The 15,035-nt window shown below is 49.8% G+C and overlaps 1 protein-coding gene across 4 annotated transcripts in view; it reads left to right on the top strand.

Moving 5' to 3' along the window:
• Window positions 1–4,253: 4,253 nt before the first annotated feature.
• The window catches only part of LOC138576579 (CD209 antigen-like protein C), a 315,008-nt gene continuing 304,226 nt past the window's right edge, over window positions 4,254–15,035 (top strand). Inside the window, exon 1 of one of the 4 annotated variants that reach the window (XM_069649568.1) lies at window positions 4,254–4,463. The gene's annotated coding sequence lies outside the window, so the exon portion shown is untranslated. The remainder of the gene's footprint in view (window positions 4,464–15,035) is intronic. The other 3 variants (XM_069649567.1, XM_069649566.1, XM_069649565.1) reach the window with 3 other exon arrangements.

The raw sequence follows: 15,035 nt of genomic DNA on the forward strand, positions 1-15,035 counted from the left end.
CATACTTGGCAGCTGAGGAGGCCCATAGGATTCATAGGATTCAAGGTTTTCTGGGGTCCTTCTTCCAAACTAGGAATAGGGACTCTTCCAAGTACCTCAAAATCAGTTGTAGGTAAGGCAGGGGGAATATTCTCCTTCCCTCTGCCTCTGTTTCTGACTCCACTGGCCATGGGTTTCCACTTAGGCCTAAGCTTTCTCTTAGGCTTGGCTAAAACAGCCTGATTTTGAGACCTCATGCTTGAATGGTCTGGTGAGGGCCTATCAGGACCTAAGTCCTGAAGGCTCAACTCACCCAGCACCCTTCTAGGAACCTCCCCCCTCATACTGACAGATGCCCTGACCATTTCTCTATTCACAACTCGAATGACACGTGCGACTGGAACATTAAGAGAGGGCCCACCAGCCAACTGGGTATGCCCTACAGGATCTCTGGCAAGAACCTGTGGGTTTACCTTGAAGGAAGTTACTTCACTAAGACTAGGTCCAGTGTTCCTAACAGTAGAGGTATTTACACCTCCTACATGAACACTATCCTCAACAGAATCATCACTATGCAATAGGACTGGGAGGGGAGTCAATGCTCCAGCACTACTAGTTTCCCAGGGATCTAGACTAACTTCAGACTCTTCCTCTGAGGGAAGGGAGCATAAAGGGAAGGACACCCCTGCCATCTCTCCCTCCTCAATCTGAGAGAAGGCCAGGCTGGCAGAGGGCACCCCCAAGGTCTTACCCTTACATTTGGGGTCCCCTTCCTGTGGTCACTTGCTCCACAAGTGTAACAAGTCCCACTGGCACTTGACAAATAGGGAGGCTTAGAGTAACCGCTCACATGCTTGGGAGGGTTAGTGCCACTACCCTCACCTGATTCTGATGAATTCCCCTTTTTAAACTTTATGTGGGCCTTATTGGACATTGTTTTATCAGTACCCCCACCATCCTTTTCTTTCTGCTGTTTCACTCCCCCCGCTTACCTGAAGCAGGCTTGTCCTTATAGGACACTCTTTGTGAAACCCATAAATCAGCAGAAATGACTAGCCTCTTTGGATTTAACTCCTTTGAGTTAGCCAAATGCTGCTTAAGCTCTGGGGAGCAAGAGGCAAACATATGTTCAAGCATGACCAAATTGATCATGCCCTCAAAGGTGGTTACCTGATAGCCTTCTATCCAGCCACACAAGTTCTTCAAATAATCTGCAACAAAACTTACATAGGTCATGCATTTCTTTCTTTTGTGTTCTCTAAACCTCCTCAAGTATTGGGCAGGAGTCTCCCCAAACTTGAGGATCAGAGATTCCTTTAGTTTCACAAAGTCTAATCTATCAGCCTTTGACATTTCCATAATGGCACTGCAGCCAGATTGGGGCAGTCTGCTGATCAACCAGGCAATCCTTTCAGCATCATTCACTCCTTTCACCTCACATGCATACTCAAAAGTTACAAGCCAGTCAATTATGTAATTCTTCACTTCATACATACTCAAGAGATCTTTAGGAAACCTAGGATGTAAAGAGGACCCAGAACCATCTCCAGGTCCTCTGGAAGAACCTTGTGAAGCATGAATCTTGACAAGCTCCAGCTGGTGATCCCTGTCTTTCTGACTTTTAACCCCCTCCCATTTTCAATTTGGCCATTTCAAACTCAAGCTTTCTCTTTGAGCCTAAGGGTGTCTCTTCAAATTGAACAATGCCTCTGCATTTGAGGAGGTCACAGCCAGAAGTCCAGAGGATGCACTTTCTTCCTCCTCATCCTCAACACTAGCCACTGTAGTGGCAGCAATTACGTTACTGGTGCTGGGTCCCGCTCCAGCTCCACTATCAGGACCATTTGCTAAGTTAGGCACAACCTTATTTCTCTCAGAGTCCACAATGTTTACAACCAACTCTGCTTTAGTGCCAGAGACTGTCAACCCCCTCTCAGCACACAACTTTCTGAACTGATCTACGTTTGAGGCACTCTCCATTATATTTAGTACAGTAGGTGACTTGTATCTAAAAGGCAATCAACAATAATAGTGTTCTGTGTAAATATTATCTTTACACACCACCAGTGATCTACACTGTGGTACCCAATAGAGATCCTTTTCACAAAACACCCAGATGGTATGTGGAGAGGGTCATCCCACCCCTTTACACCAATTTGTTAGGACTGATTTTCTAACCTATATTGTGACAGGAAAAACTCTGGGAAGCTGTAGAAAAACCTGTTTAGGTAGCAGTGACAGGCTGTCTAGGCTAAGTTGTTCAGAGGAGGTGAGCTTGTAATGGGCCCACAATGAGGTCACACAATGGGAATCACAGATTAAATTTAGACTGGAATTATAAAAATACAGTTATTGGCCAAAGCACACTATAGAAAAATTTCTACAAGCCAGTAGACTTCTCAAACAACACTATAAAACTAAATACATATATACGTTCACTTCGTTATAGGGCATAATACACATCAGAAACTCCTGCAAAGGAAAGGTTAGACAAGTCTTATGCACTTATGGTCCACAGAGATGATCCCTAACAAAAATTGTCCAGCCCTAAATTGCCTGGGGCTTTTTGCCCAATAGTTCAGGTTACAGTTCCACAGAACTTAGGATGCAGGAAAAAATGCAGGTAGGGTTCCCGGGGTCCAATGAAGGGTTCTCAGGGTTAGGGTTCAAGATAGACTAATGCCAAAAAGTAGCCCCAACAGTCAGATGTCTTGCGCAAGCAAAGGCAAAGCCAAAAGTGTTATAAATAAGCCTTATTATAAACCCATTGATTTAAAATGGGAGTATAGGGGTAGGTTAGAAACTCTGTAACTTACCCCCCGTACTCTGATTCTTCCCCAGACTTGGCAGAAGAATGGAAGAGTGTCCAACGTTGCTTTTCCCACTGGAAGTCGCAGTCTTCAGTGCAGTGACACGGGGAAGCCTTTTTAGGCTGTCCTAAGGTTAAGATACCTTCTCTGGGATAAACGACTGTTTCACAGACAAAGTGAAGTTAATTTGTCTTTACTAGTCTTTTTAAATCCTAGACCCAGCACACCCTATCTTACAATAGAGTGCTGGGGGGTTACCTAGAATACTTGTAATTGTAGACTTCAATGTAACCTCATATCAAGCTCATATTCCCTCTTGAGATAAGCCCAGCTGCTCAGCTCGCTATCAAAAACTGTGTGGTGCAGATTTATACCAAAGGTTGGTTTTGCTTATACTTGTAGTCATAGTTGTGTAGTGGTCCCAGTGGGTACTGCATACAAACTTTGCCTAACATACGCCCCCTATTTATTTATTTGCGCTGGCCCTTTCTATGCCTTGCACTCTGTGTCGTGCAAAGCACTGCAGCACAGCACAAAGTAGGGAGGATCAACTCAAAGGGCCTCATTACACGGAAGGCGGTGAGCCATGGCGCTATTAGCGCCATGGCTCATGCCGGTAAAATACCGGCACCGCCTTGGCGGAAAGGGGATTTACCGCCCCATTCCAAGGTTGGAGGGGCGGTAAATCCCCCTTCCGCCATTGCCCTTCCCCATTCCCATTTCTGCCCCATAGGGCTCTATGGGAATGGGGAAGGCGCTAATTACGGCACATCAATTTTGCGGTGCCGTAATTAGCTCCGAGGTCCCTTAGCGGGTTGGATTTTAACGCCTGCAAAAAGCAGGCGTTAAATCCCCCAACCCGCAAAGGGACCTCGTAGTAAGGCAGTAGGGATTTACCGGTACCAGTATTTTACCGGTACCGGTAAATCCCTAACGCCATACGTGATCCATGAATCCGAATTAGTTTCTAGCGTGACGCAAAGTATACTTTTACCACGCAAAGTACCTTTGTGCCACGCTAAATACTTTGTAAATTAGACTCAGGATATTTTACCACTACCAAATTCTGAAACCTATTTCGTCCGCCAGCTTTTGTGTGTAGGAACTTTCATCCACACAAGCATTACCGCATGCAGTATTACCCATGGAATATTACTGTATGTGGTAGTATCACATGACCCCAATGGGGTTCTAAGTACTCCGAAATGGGGAATAACGGAAAGCTCCCATGCATCAGAATCATGCAGACTCTTCCCAATGCTGCGTGTTTACCACATGCAGTAACAGTACATTCATTTAGAAGTATTATCAGAGGTAATACCGCCACACTCATAATCATTCTCATAAAGAAAAGACGTCACTGTGACGAGTGTTTGCATTGAGCAGTGGTTAGGCTGACCTAAAGGGGTGGCAAGTGCAACACGTGACTGAGCCTGAGGGCAGAGTAAATGTCATTCATGTGGAAACCCGTGGCGCAACCTACTAGCTAGAAGGGAGGAATTCGGAAACCACAGAAGTCCATTTTTCACAAAGCTCTCAGCCCCGGATGATACTGCGTAGCTCAGGTTGACGCTCAAATTAACGTGGCCAGCTTGCAGTGTGTACGAGAGGAAACGCGCATGTAGCATGCAGGACAAGAGTAATAAAGGGAAAGGGAACGCGCAGCATTAAAACGTAAGTAGGAATGCCGCTTCATATCTTGATGCCCCTGGTTCTGAGTGTGCGTCCGTGTGCTATGAAGTCATGAACTTTTAGAATGTGGCTGGCATGTCATCCACCAACGCTGTTGACGTGAACCCAGCGTGTGCGTTGTTTAATTGTCGTTGACTCGATTGCATAAGTTGGAGATTCAGTGGTTATATGTAATTACATCCATGAAACATTGTACCTGTGTTTGCAAAGGATTTGATCAATGGTTATATAAGGTATAGGAATCAACTAATTACATGTTTTCCCACTTTTATAAACATAGGGGCTGATTCTGAAAGAAATTACTATGAGTTATGCTGACATAACCTTTACTTAAAGCCAGAGAGTAATATTGAATAAGTGAAGTAAGAGGCTCATTGCGAGTGTGATGGTGTAATAAAACGGTTGTGATGGATTTACCGCTGCTTTACGTCAATATTCTGACGTTGGGGGTAAAGTAGAGGAGAGACCGCCAGCACTTGGCTCGAGATGTAGCCTCCATATTGCCGCCCAGAGTAAATGCTCTAAATCACCACCTTGTCACTTCCCATAATTTGGCCTACTTCTTCTTTATTGTGCATTTTGTCAAAAAGTTACAACCGTAAGCACATTTTTATAACAATGGGCCTCATTACTACCCAGGCGGAGGACCATGGTGCTATTAGCACCATGGTCCATGCCGGTGTCCGCCATGGCGGAATGGGGAATTACCACCCCATTCCGAGGTTGGCGGGGTGGTAATTCCCCATGCCGCCATGGCCCTTCCCCATTCCCATTTTTGCCCCATAGGGCTCAATGGGAAAGGGGAAGGCGCTAATTACGGTACCGCTATTAGCGGTACCGTAATTATCGCCAAGGTCGCTTTGCGGCACCCTACCTTAACGGCTGGTAAAACTAGCCGTTAAGGTCGGGTCCCGCAAAGGGACCTTGTAATTAGGCACTAATAGGTTAACGGCGCCGTTAACCCATTAGCGCCTCGGTCGTAATGAGGCCCTTTTCAGACAGTAGAACCAAAAGCAATAAATAAGAGTAGGTGCTGCATCTATCCAGGCATGATGAGCCAAATAATATACAAATAGGATTCGGTTAAAATAAACACAATGGGCCTCGTTACAATGTTGCGAGTCTGGAAACAAGGGTGCCAGTAAGCTCACCGGCACCCTTGTTACTGGACCGGCAAACTACGTGTAATGAGTCGGTGGCACCAGGAGGTCAGGAGCCAGTAAATTATTACGGGTCCGTGGGCAACCAGACGGTAGCACCGGCAGGGTTACCACCGGACCTGTAATGAGGTCCAATGACATCATCTGGCCTACATTCGTAATGGTATCTGAGTTTGGCGGAAATACCGGCCAATGGTCGGATGAAGCTCTAAGTCGGGAGTATGCAGGAGTTGCTTATGATTTTTGGGAATCAACAAACCTTCCCTGGGTTTAAGTTTGAGCTTCTTATAGTAACTTCTTTGTGAATCGGCTCCTTTGGGTTTCCTTCCAACAAACAATCATATCAGACAGTCTAGGATATACAAATATTGTGCCTCGTGAGTGTGATAGTAATTTAGCGATTAATCCACCGAATTACCAACAAACTTGATTACCGAACCGCTACCTGGTCCTGTGGATTACAAGTGATGGTAGGGTGGCGTAATTACCTATTTTTGGAATCAATAGCAGAGGGATTTTTTGTAGATTTACCGCTAGCGGAATTATCTTGCAGTAAATACACCGATATTTGGAGGTAAATTGGCAGATTTGCCTGGGGGTGAATCCGCTGCTTTTTGTCAAAACATTTACAGATTTACGGCACAGTAATTCCACCAGTGGTAAATCTGTCAAAATTTATAATTGGGTGGTATGGGAAAAAAACAAAACTGCTGTGATTCTGTTACTTCCAAAAAAAGTGGCGTAACGGAATTACAGCCACTTTTTTCCGACATCACCAAACTTGTAATGAGGCCCATTATCTCGGGAGCTTTGAGAGTTATTAAAACAGAGGCATGCACCTGAAAATCGCCAGTTCAGATCAGTTGAAGTCCCCAAACAATGCTTTCTAGAGTTTTTGGGGCTTTGCTATCTTACTATAGAGCTTGGAACCCAGGCATGCCTTATAACATCCGACGCATTGTAAAATACTTTCCCTGCTGTCACTTATCAAAGCACCTAGAAGCTATCCAAAAATGTCACCTCCTCTGTGCGCCTTCTTTGCTTCCTAGTTCATCCTCTCGCACCTCTACTCTTCCGATATTAATGGTAGGCCCCTCCACCTATCCTGTGCGTTCTTTGTTACCCTGTGCCCCTCATGGATGAGCAGTGACAAATAAAACTAATAAAAGTACTGAGGGACTGTGATCTCACCTTTTCACATTAGACTTGAAAGAAGATTTTCTTCTCTGCACTGTAACACCATAGTAATGAAGTCAGATAAATAAATTCACTCCATGGATAGTCATGTAGAAATCAAACCTTACAAGAGACATAAGTGATCAAATGTAAAGTGAGTGTACTTAACAGCGCATTTTTAAGTGGAATGAAACACACTGGCGTGTCATGCCATTGAGGTGAATAACCAATTTGTGACTAAGGTGGTAATTCATAGAATTTAGCACACAAGTGGCGTACGCGGCTGGCGCACAGTGTGCGCGAGCGAATCTCTGCACCAGCCGCGTGCGCTAAAATCCATTTCCGCGCACAGCGTATTCATGGATTTCAGCTACCAAAACCAGCCGCGGCGCACAGTGGTGCAGCGACCCTGCAGCAGCACCAGTTACGCCCCCAAGAACGCCCCTCGCGCAGGGAAAAGCCATCAAAATCCTCAATCCAGCGCAAAGGGCTGCGCTAACCCTCTACCAGCACGGCAAGCGGGGTACGTGTATTGCTGGGGTTCGTGGGAAGTTTCACACGCGATTGGCCCTGTGCGAGCGGGGTACGTGTATTACAGGGGTGCGTGTGAAGTTTCACATGAGATTTCAGCTGGGTACGTGTTTTTCAGGGTTGCGCGGGAAGTTTCACATGCGATTCCAGCAGGGTACGTGTATTTCAGGGGTGCGCCGGAAGTTTCACACGCAATTTCAGCAGGGTACGTGTATTACTGGGGTTTGCAGGAAGTTACACACGCGATTGGCCCTGTGCGAGCGGGGTACGTGTATATCATGGGTGCGTGGGAAGTTTCACACGCAATTTCAGCAGGGTACGTGTATTACTGGGGTTCGCAGGAAGTTTCACACGCGATTGGCCCTGTGCGAGCAGGGTACGTGTATTACAGGGGTGTGCGGGAGGTTTCACACGCGATTTCAGCAGGGTATGTGTATTTCAGGGGTGCGCAGGGAGATTCACATGCGATTCCAGCTGGGTACGTGTATTTCAGGGGTGCGCAGGAAGTTTCACACGCAATTTCAGCAGGGTACGTGTATTACTGGGGTTCGCGGGAAGTTTCACACGCGATTGGCCCTGTGCGAGCGGGGTACGTGCATATCATGGGTGCGCGGGAAGTTTCACACGTGATTTCAGCAGGGTACGTGTATTACTGGGGTTCACGGGAAGTTTCACACGCGATTGGCCCTGTGCGAGCGGGGTACATGTATTACAGGGGTGCGCGGGAAGTTTCACACGCAATTTCAGCAGGATACGTGTATTTCAGGGGTGCGTGGGAAGTTTCACACGCGATTCCAGCAGTGTACGTGTATTTCAGGGGTGCACGGGAAGTTTCACACGCGATTTCAGCAGGGTACGTGTATTACTAGGGTTCGCGGGAAGTTTCACAGACGATTTCAGCAGGGTACGTGTATTTCAGGGGTGCGCGGGAAGTTTCATACACGATTTCAGCAGGGTACGTGTATTTCGGGGGTTCGTGGGAAGTTTCACACGTGATTGACCCTGTGCGAGCGGGGTACGTGTATATCATGGGTGCGTGGGAAGTTTCACACGTGATTTCAGCAGGGTACGTGTATTACTGGGGTTCGTGGGAAGTTTCACACGCGATTGGCCCTGTGTGAGCGGGGTACGTGTATATCATGGGTGCGCGGGAAGTTTCACACGCGATTTCAGCAGGGTACGTGTATTACTGGGGTTCGTGGGAAGTTTCACACGCGATTGGCCCTGTGCCAGTGGGGTACGTGTATTACAGGGGTGCGCGGGAAGTTTCACACGCGATTTCAGCAGGGTACGTGTATTCAGGGGTGCACGGGAAGTTTCACACGCAATTCCAGCAGGTTACGTGTATTTCAGGGGTGCGCGGGAAGTTTCACACGTGATTTCAGCAGGGTACGTGTATTTCAGGGGTGCCGGGGAGTCCTACACGTGATTTGGCATTGTGGGTCCTCCCAGGTGTTCCCTGTACACCCTCCACGGCCCCTGCAGGCAGCCCACACCACAGGGGACTACCCTGCACCCCTGGTCATGTCCCGCAGGCAGCCCACCCAACATGGGCATGCCCCCAGCAAAGGCACATGTCTCCTTGCACTACTGATCACCAACTCATGTCCCCTTGCACCCCCAACCCCCAGCAGTGTGGGGCACCTGCCAGCAGGCCCCCACTCATGTCCCCTTGCACCCCCAGCCCCCAGCAGTGTGGGGCACCTGCCAGCAGGCCCCCACTCATGTCCCCTTGCACCCCCAACCCCCAGCAGTGTGGGGCACCTGCCAGCAGGCCCCCACTCATGTTCCCCAAACACCACGCCATGACAATACAGACCCATGGCCCTAATGCCAACCCAAATCCCACCCCTCCAGCCCCCAGTGCAAACACCCAACAAACCACTGCACCCACTCCCCAGTAAACCACCCATTCCATGATAGTCTGAAAAGAACCAGCATGCCCATCAGCAAATGTCCTACAGAGCCACACAGTTGCAACACATGACTGTGCCAATGCTCATGGAGACATGCACCAAAATCATCACTGTACACCACACCAATAATGTTGAATAAAGAAATGTATTAAAAAGTATAACAAATGTCAAAATGAAAAGCACACATGCAAATGAAGAAATAATATTTGAAATAAGAAAAAGAAAGTCAAATCCAAGCAAGAAAAGCAATCCAAAACATGAAAAAAATAAGTGGTGCATCCCCAAAGTCCATAGAACGAAATCCAAAGATGGAAAGCAAAAAAAACATTACTCCATGTAAATATGACTAAAAGAAAGTATATACATGTCCTGAAAATTGAAAACGAAAGTCTGAAGGGTCCATTATCCCAAAAGCAAATGAAACCTACCAAGAACCCTATCTAAAATAAAACTATATACAAAAAGTGGAGCAAAGTCCATGGACTCCAAATCATAATAATAAAGAAATGAAACCTAAACCTAAAAAACTATATACAAAGGCGGCGGACTAGTCTGACTGCTCTCTGGTTGATGTCATCGGCCAGGGCATCATCGAACTCCTGTTCAATGGCTTGGAGGCGGGCATGTTCCCTGGCCCCGAGGTCTCGCAGGGATAATGCAGTGTCCAGCTCCAACTCCCTGCGAATACCCTCGAGGCACTCAGCCCGCCTCAGCGCCCTCCGCATGGAGTTCTCCGCCCTGACCATTGTGAGCCAGTCCTCCTCTGCCCGCCGCTGCTCCACACCTATCTGCTGGCCCAACCGCTCCCACATGGAAGACACTCCCATTCCAGGGTTCTCCTGCCCTCCGGCCGATGCCTGCCCCCCTGATGTTGATGGCCCCGAGCCATGATGCCTCCCACGTCGAGCCTGCCGCTGCCTCCGACGCAACTGCCAGCACGATGGCATCCAGGCTGATGGAATCCACCGACGCCGTCGTGCACGTGCCCTGCCCGATGATGCCGTCACATCCTCCATCTGCTGGTGTCCAGTTGCTGGTGTGTCCACCCCTGCTGGACCTCCGACTCCCGACTGTGGTAGGGATGGGATCCCCACCGAGTTGGCTGCATTGGTCGGGGCAGACCACAGGGGGTCCTGGTGGCATCTGGGCCGGAAAACGGCATGGAGAACGACTGGTGCATAGCCTCCACAGAGGAGGAGAGGGTCGCCAGAGTGGCCGACACATGTACAAAACCCCCGACCATGGCCGCTCCCAACTGGGCCACGTTGGCACGGTGCTCTTCGTGATGACGTGCGTGCTCCCCCCGGGAAGCACGCACGTCATCACGAATGTCACGCGTGCGCAACGCGACACCAATCAGGACCTTCTCCATACGGCCAGGGGTCCCCTCGTCCGCAGGTGGAGGGTAGTCAAATGACATGGACATCCCCCCTACCTGCGGAAGGGCCTGGGATGGGGCATCCCTGCTGGTGCATGGTGGTGCAGTCACAGTGTCAGGGACAGTGACATGCACAGGCCCCTCCACGGCGATCTGTGCTGCCTCCTGCCCCTGCCCCTGGACTGCAGCACTTGCCCCAGCAGGGATGCCCCCACCAGGCCCCATGTGCGGCTCAGTAGCGGCCTCCTCCTCCTCTGTGGAAACCACCAACCTGGATGGCTCCACACCGTCTTCCGCCGTTGCAAGCCCCTGTGGGGGCTCACCCACCCCTTCCGCTGCAGCCGTGGGGCATCCCCGCCGCTTTGCTCCACAGCGCCATCTCCACCCTCTTCTTCACTTGGCGCTGTGTAGAGGGAGACATAGAACACAAGCATCAGGGTACTGTACAATGGTCCCCTAGACAGGAAGCAATAGCAGATGAGTGGCACTGTCAAAGATCACTTCCATCATGTCCCTCCACAACACATGGGTCAGTGCAGGCAAAACACATGCAGTAACAGGCATGGCGCATGCTATGGACATTAGCATACATGTCCAAGGGACTCTTGAAACATACAATGTTGTTTTGGAACTCACATGCATCATGGGTCATGCCTAACACATGCACACACTTCACCGTAGTTTCATCCATCTGGCCTCGTACACCCCAGACACAGTGGATGCAAGGATAACTAGGCTGCATCAGTGAATCTGAACATTGTCACAGACATGTGTCATGCATCCATGGCATTCACAAGTCACAGACACGCAGGTCAGACACACAGACATGGACACTTTACATGTACATGGCATCAGCACCCATCCCTCACCCCCACCCATGTCCAGGAACAGAGACTGGCATGCTCTCATGTGTCCATTCCGCATAGGGCTCCCCATGCTGCATTTAAACACATGCACCAACCGTGTGATTCACACATTACTGGTCTCACATGCATGACCATGATGTCCCTGCACACAAACATGCGTACATCGCCTATGTCACACATACAGGCAAGTATCAGACAACCAACACACTGCAACATGCCCTGTCTCACACAGCAATGCTTGGCCACTTACCGCTCGACTCCAGACAGGTCTGCCTCTCAAGGATCTGGGCATGAAGCGCTGGGCGTACAAGCGCTCCAGGACCCTCATATGGATGGTACTAATGCTGCCCCGGCCCCCCTCCATGAGGCGCCGGGACTTTATGAGGGTACTGGACCTCAAATCCTCCGAGCGCTTCTTGAATTGCTTATGTTGCGGGTTGCCACCCCCACTGCGTTGATGGCAACCACAAAGTCGTCCCAGATCCTGTCCCGTCCTTCCTTGTCGGCGCGTGATGATCCGAAGAGGGCATCATAATGCCCCAGGACAAGCTCCACCAGGACACCAACTTCCTTCTGACCGAAGCTGGTGGCCCTCTGCCCCTCTGGCTGGGGGTCGCCAGTGGTCTCAGATGGTGTTTGCCCTGACATGGCGACCCCCGAGGCAGGCGTGGGTGGGAAACTGGGTCCTGGGGCTGGGCTGTGGAGTGATGGTATCCCAGTCGGGAGTCTTCTGTTCCAGCAGGGGTGGACACCGCAACTGGACCCCTGCAGATGGCTGATGTGCAGACACCAAATGACAGGGCATGAGGGCAGCAGGCAGTCAGGCAGCAGCAGATGGCAGGTGGGAGTGTACTTGGGGCTCTGAGGGGCAGTGATTCGGCCTTTTGGGCAGGAGCGTGGTCTTCCGTGTGTTTTCGGGTGGCCAGCTTGATACGGAGTGATTTGGCACGTGAAAAAATTGCACGTCAGCGTGTAATTCGAGGAGAGGCCCTTAGCGCGTAAGCGCGTCTGCACGCATACGCGATTTCATTGGACCAAAGGCCCTTAGCGCGTAAGCGCGTCTGTGACGTATCGCGCATGGGCGTTGCCCTGGCAGGGCTTGAAGCTCCCACGTGGATTTCCATTGCTCTGTACGTGCTTTCCGTGGGGTGCAGTGCAAGTGTTTACCAGGCGTTGGGGTTCACACGCTATTACTTCACAGCGGGTGGGTGTTGGCTACGCATTCTTCTACACGAAGACAGTGAGTGGTACCCCGCTTGCCCAAGGCCTATCGTGTGTGAAACTTCCCACGCACCCCCGAAATACACATACCCCGCTCAATCGCGTGTGAAACTTTGCGCGCACCCCCGAAATACACGTACCCCGCTCAATCACGTGTGAGACTTCCCGGGCACCCCCGAAATACACGTACCCCACTCATTCGCGTGTGAAACTACCCGCACACCCCCGAAATACACGTACCCTGCTCAATCGCTTGTGAAACTTCCTGCGCACCCCCGAAATACACGTACCCCGCTCAATCGCGTGTGAAACTTCTTGCGCACCCCGGAAATACACGTACCACGCTCAATCGCGTGTGAAACTTCCCGCACACCCCCGAAATACACGTGCCCTGCTCGCACAGGCCCAATCGCAGTATGGGACATTCATCATTGCTGTATATTGCCACTTTTGTAATGCGCAGGGAGGCTACTGCCTGCCTTCGTGTGGTGGACGTGTTTCGGCTTGTGCATGTCTTTGGCTGTGCGCGGCTTTTCCCTATTCGATTCCATGAATACGTGTGGTTCGAGTGCGTGTGGGCGTTCCATCTGCTTCCCTGCAGTACATCCCCATTTACGTCCTTATTTTCGCGCGTTGTTCCCAATTCCGCGCGTTACGCCCCCTTTCTGGTGTATGTGCCGAGGTTGTGCGCTTTCACTGTGCGCCTAGCACAACGCCGTTCGGGATGTTGCAGTGACGTGTGCGCCATGCACGGATTTGGCGCACATCCAGAGGAAAACACACGCAGGGACTTCCATGAATCGCACGCGAGCGCGTGAGCCTGTTTTTTCGCGCTTGCGCCTGCTTGCGCCAAGATTTTCGGCGCACGTTTGTTCAATGAATCGGCCCCTCAGAGTGGTGGAGAAGGATTCAGGCATGCATTAATGGTGTTCGGTAATATCAGAGGCGGAAGTGATGCATTTGACACCCGAGTGAAGTACACTTGCGCATAGAATTCGCAGAGTGGAGGTGAGTTTGCATGTTGGATTTAGGGGTGTGTGCATGCAGACGGGGTTACGATTGAACTTAGGGTGCCCGTACGCTGCGAAGTAGGGCGCTGGACTGGTTTACGGGGGCTCGCACGCAGATATTCCGAATGATATCCAAGTTACAAAGTGTCGTACGCATGTTGTCTGGTGCCGGCAACAGTTATGGGGTACCCTGCACAGGGTCCTCGAGATGCAGGCCTGCTTGCGGGGGACCCCACACACTGTTTGACGGGTGCATGTATTTGCACCAGTATGAGTGCGTAAATGTAGCTGTTCTGGCTGTTTATGCTTTGTGTGTGGGCGCGTCAGGGGCGTTCCAGGTGCAACTTGCGAATATGGTTACTTGGCGCAGTAAATTCCATGAAAACGCAGGGGCACACATTTTTTATTCTGCGCAAAGGGTTGTTCGCTGTCATTCCCGGCATGCAGCATTTGTGGAATTTCTGCTCACTTTTCCGTGAATCTGGCGCTAAGACACATCCACAAGCACCAACAAACCCACATGAAGTTAGTAGGGCTTCTCCAAAACAAATTTCTAGCACTCACTTTTTGCACCGATTTTCAAATTTCCAATTGAGCGTTGATCTGTCTGCTGTTTTTTTTTTATTCGAATGCACCATGATCCGGTGAATTTTATTGTGGAAAACCTTGAGCGCCGTTGTGTTTACCTGATCAAAAACCAGAGTAACTGAAGGACATGTTACATGCCTATCATACCTTAAATTTGGGCAAGACTTTTAGAGGTTTTATTTAACGGAGGCTCTCTACTCAATAGGCCTCAAAGACACGATTGATCCTTAGTGGCAGAACAACCTCAACAGGGACTGTAGTATTTTTTAGTATATGTATTTTTATTTTAGTGGGATGACAAACTGCGGATAATGATGGGCGCTGGGGGGCTTCAATGGCCCAGGCATGTAGCGAATATGTTTAGATATAGGTTCATGGTCAGATCAGAACAATCTTCTTTGTGCTTAAAACTTATTGCTTTATTATTGCTTCTGCAATTCCACACGGTAAAAATGAAACATCATAGTGGCAGATAACGACAGTCATTAACCCATTGGTGAGTGCAAACAGCCGACGCGCGTTTCGACCTAGGTCTTTTTCAGGGCAAGTGGAGTAGTAAGATGAGCTCTGAATAGGGCTGGTGGCTGGTCCTCCCGAGTCTGGGTGCCAGTTGGGCTTATTAGCCTGATCTGATGCTATGTCCAGCGGAGGGGAGCGGAGGGTAGCACGAGCTACAGGATCCACACTCCCCTCCGCTGGACACAGCAT

The sequence above is a fragment of the Ambystoma mexicanum genome, chromosome 1p (assembly GCF_040938575.1).
Source record: "Ambystoma mexicanum isolate Mex_15411 chromosome 1p, UKY_AmexF1_1, whole genome shotgun sequence".
Taxonomy (NCBI): Eukaryota; Metazoa; Chordata; class Amphibia; order Caudata; family Ambystomatidae; genus Ambystoma; species Ambystoma mexicanum.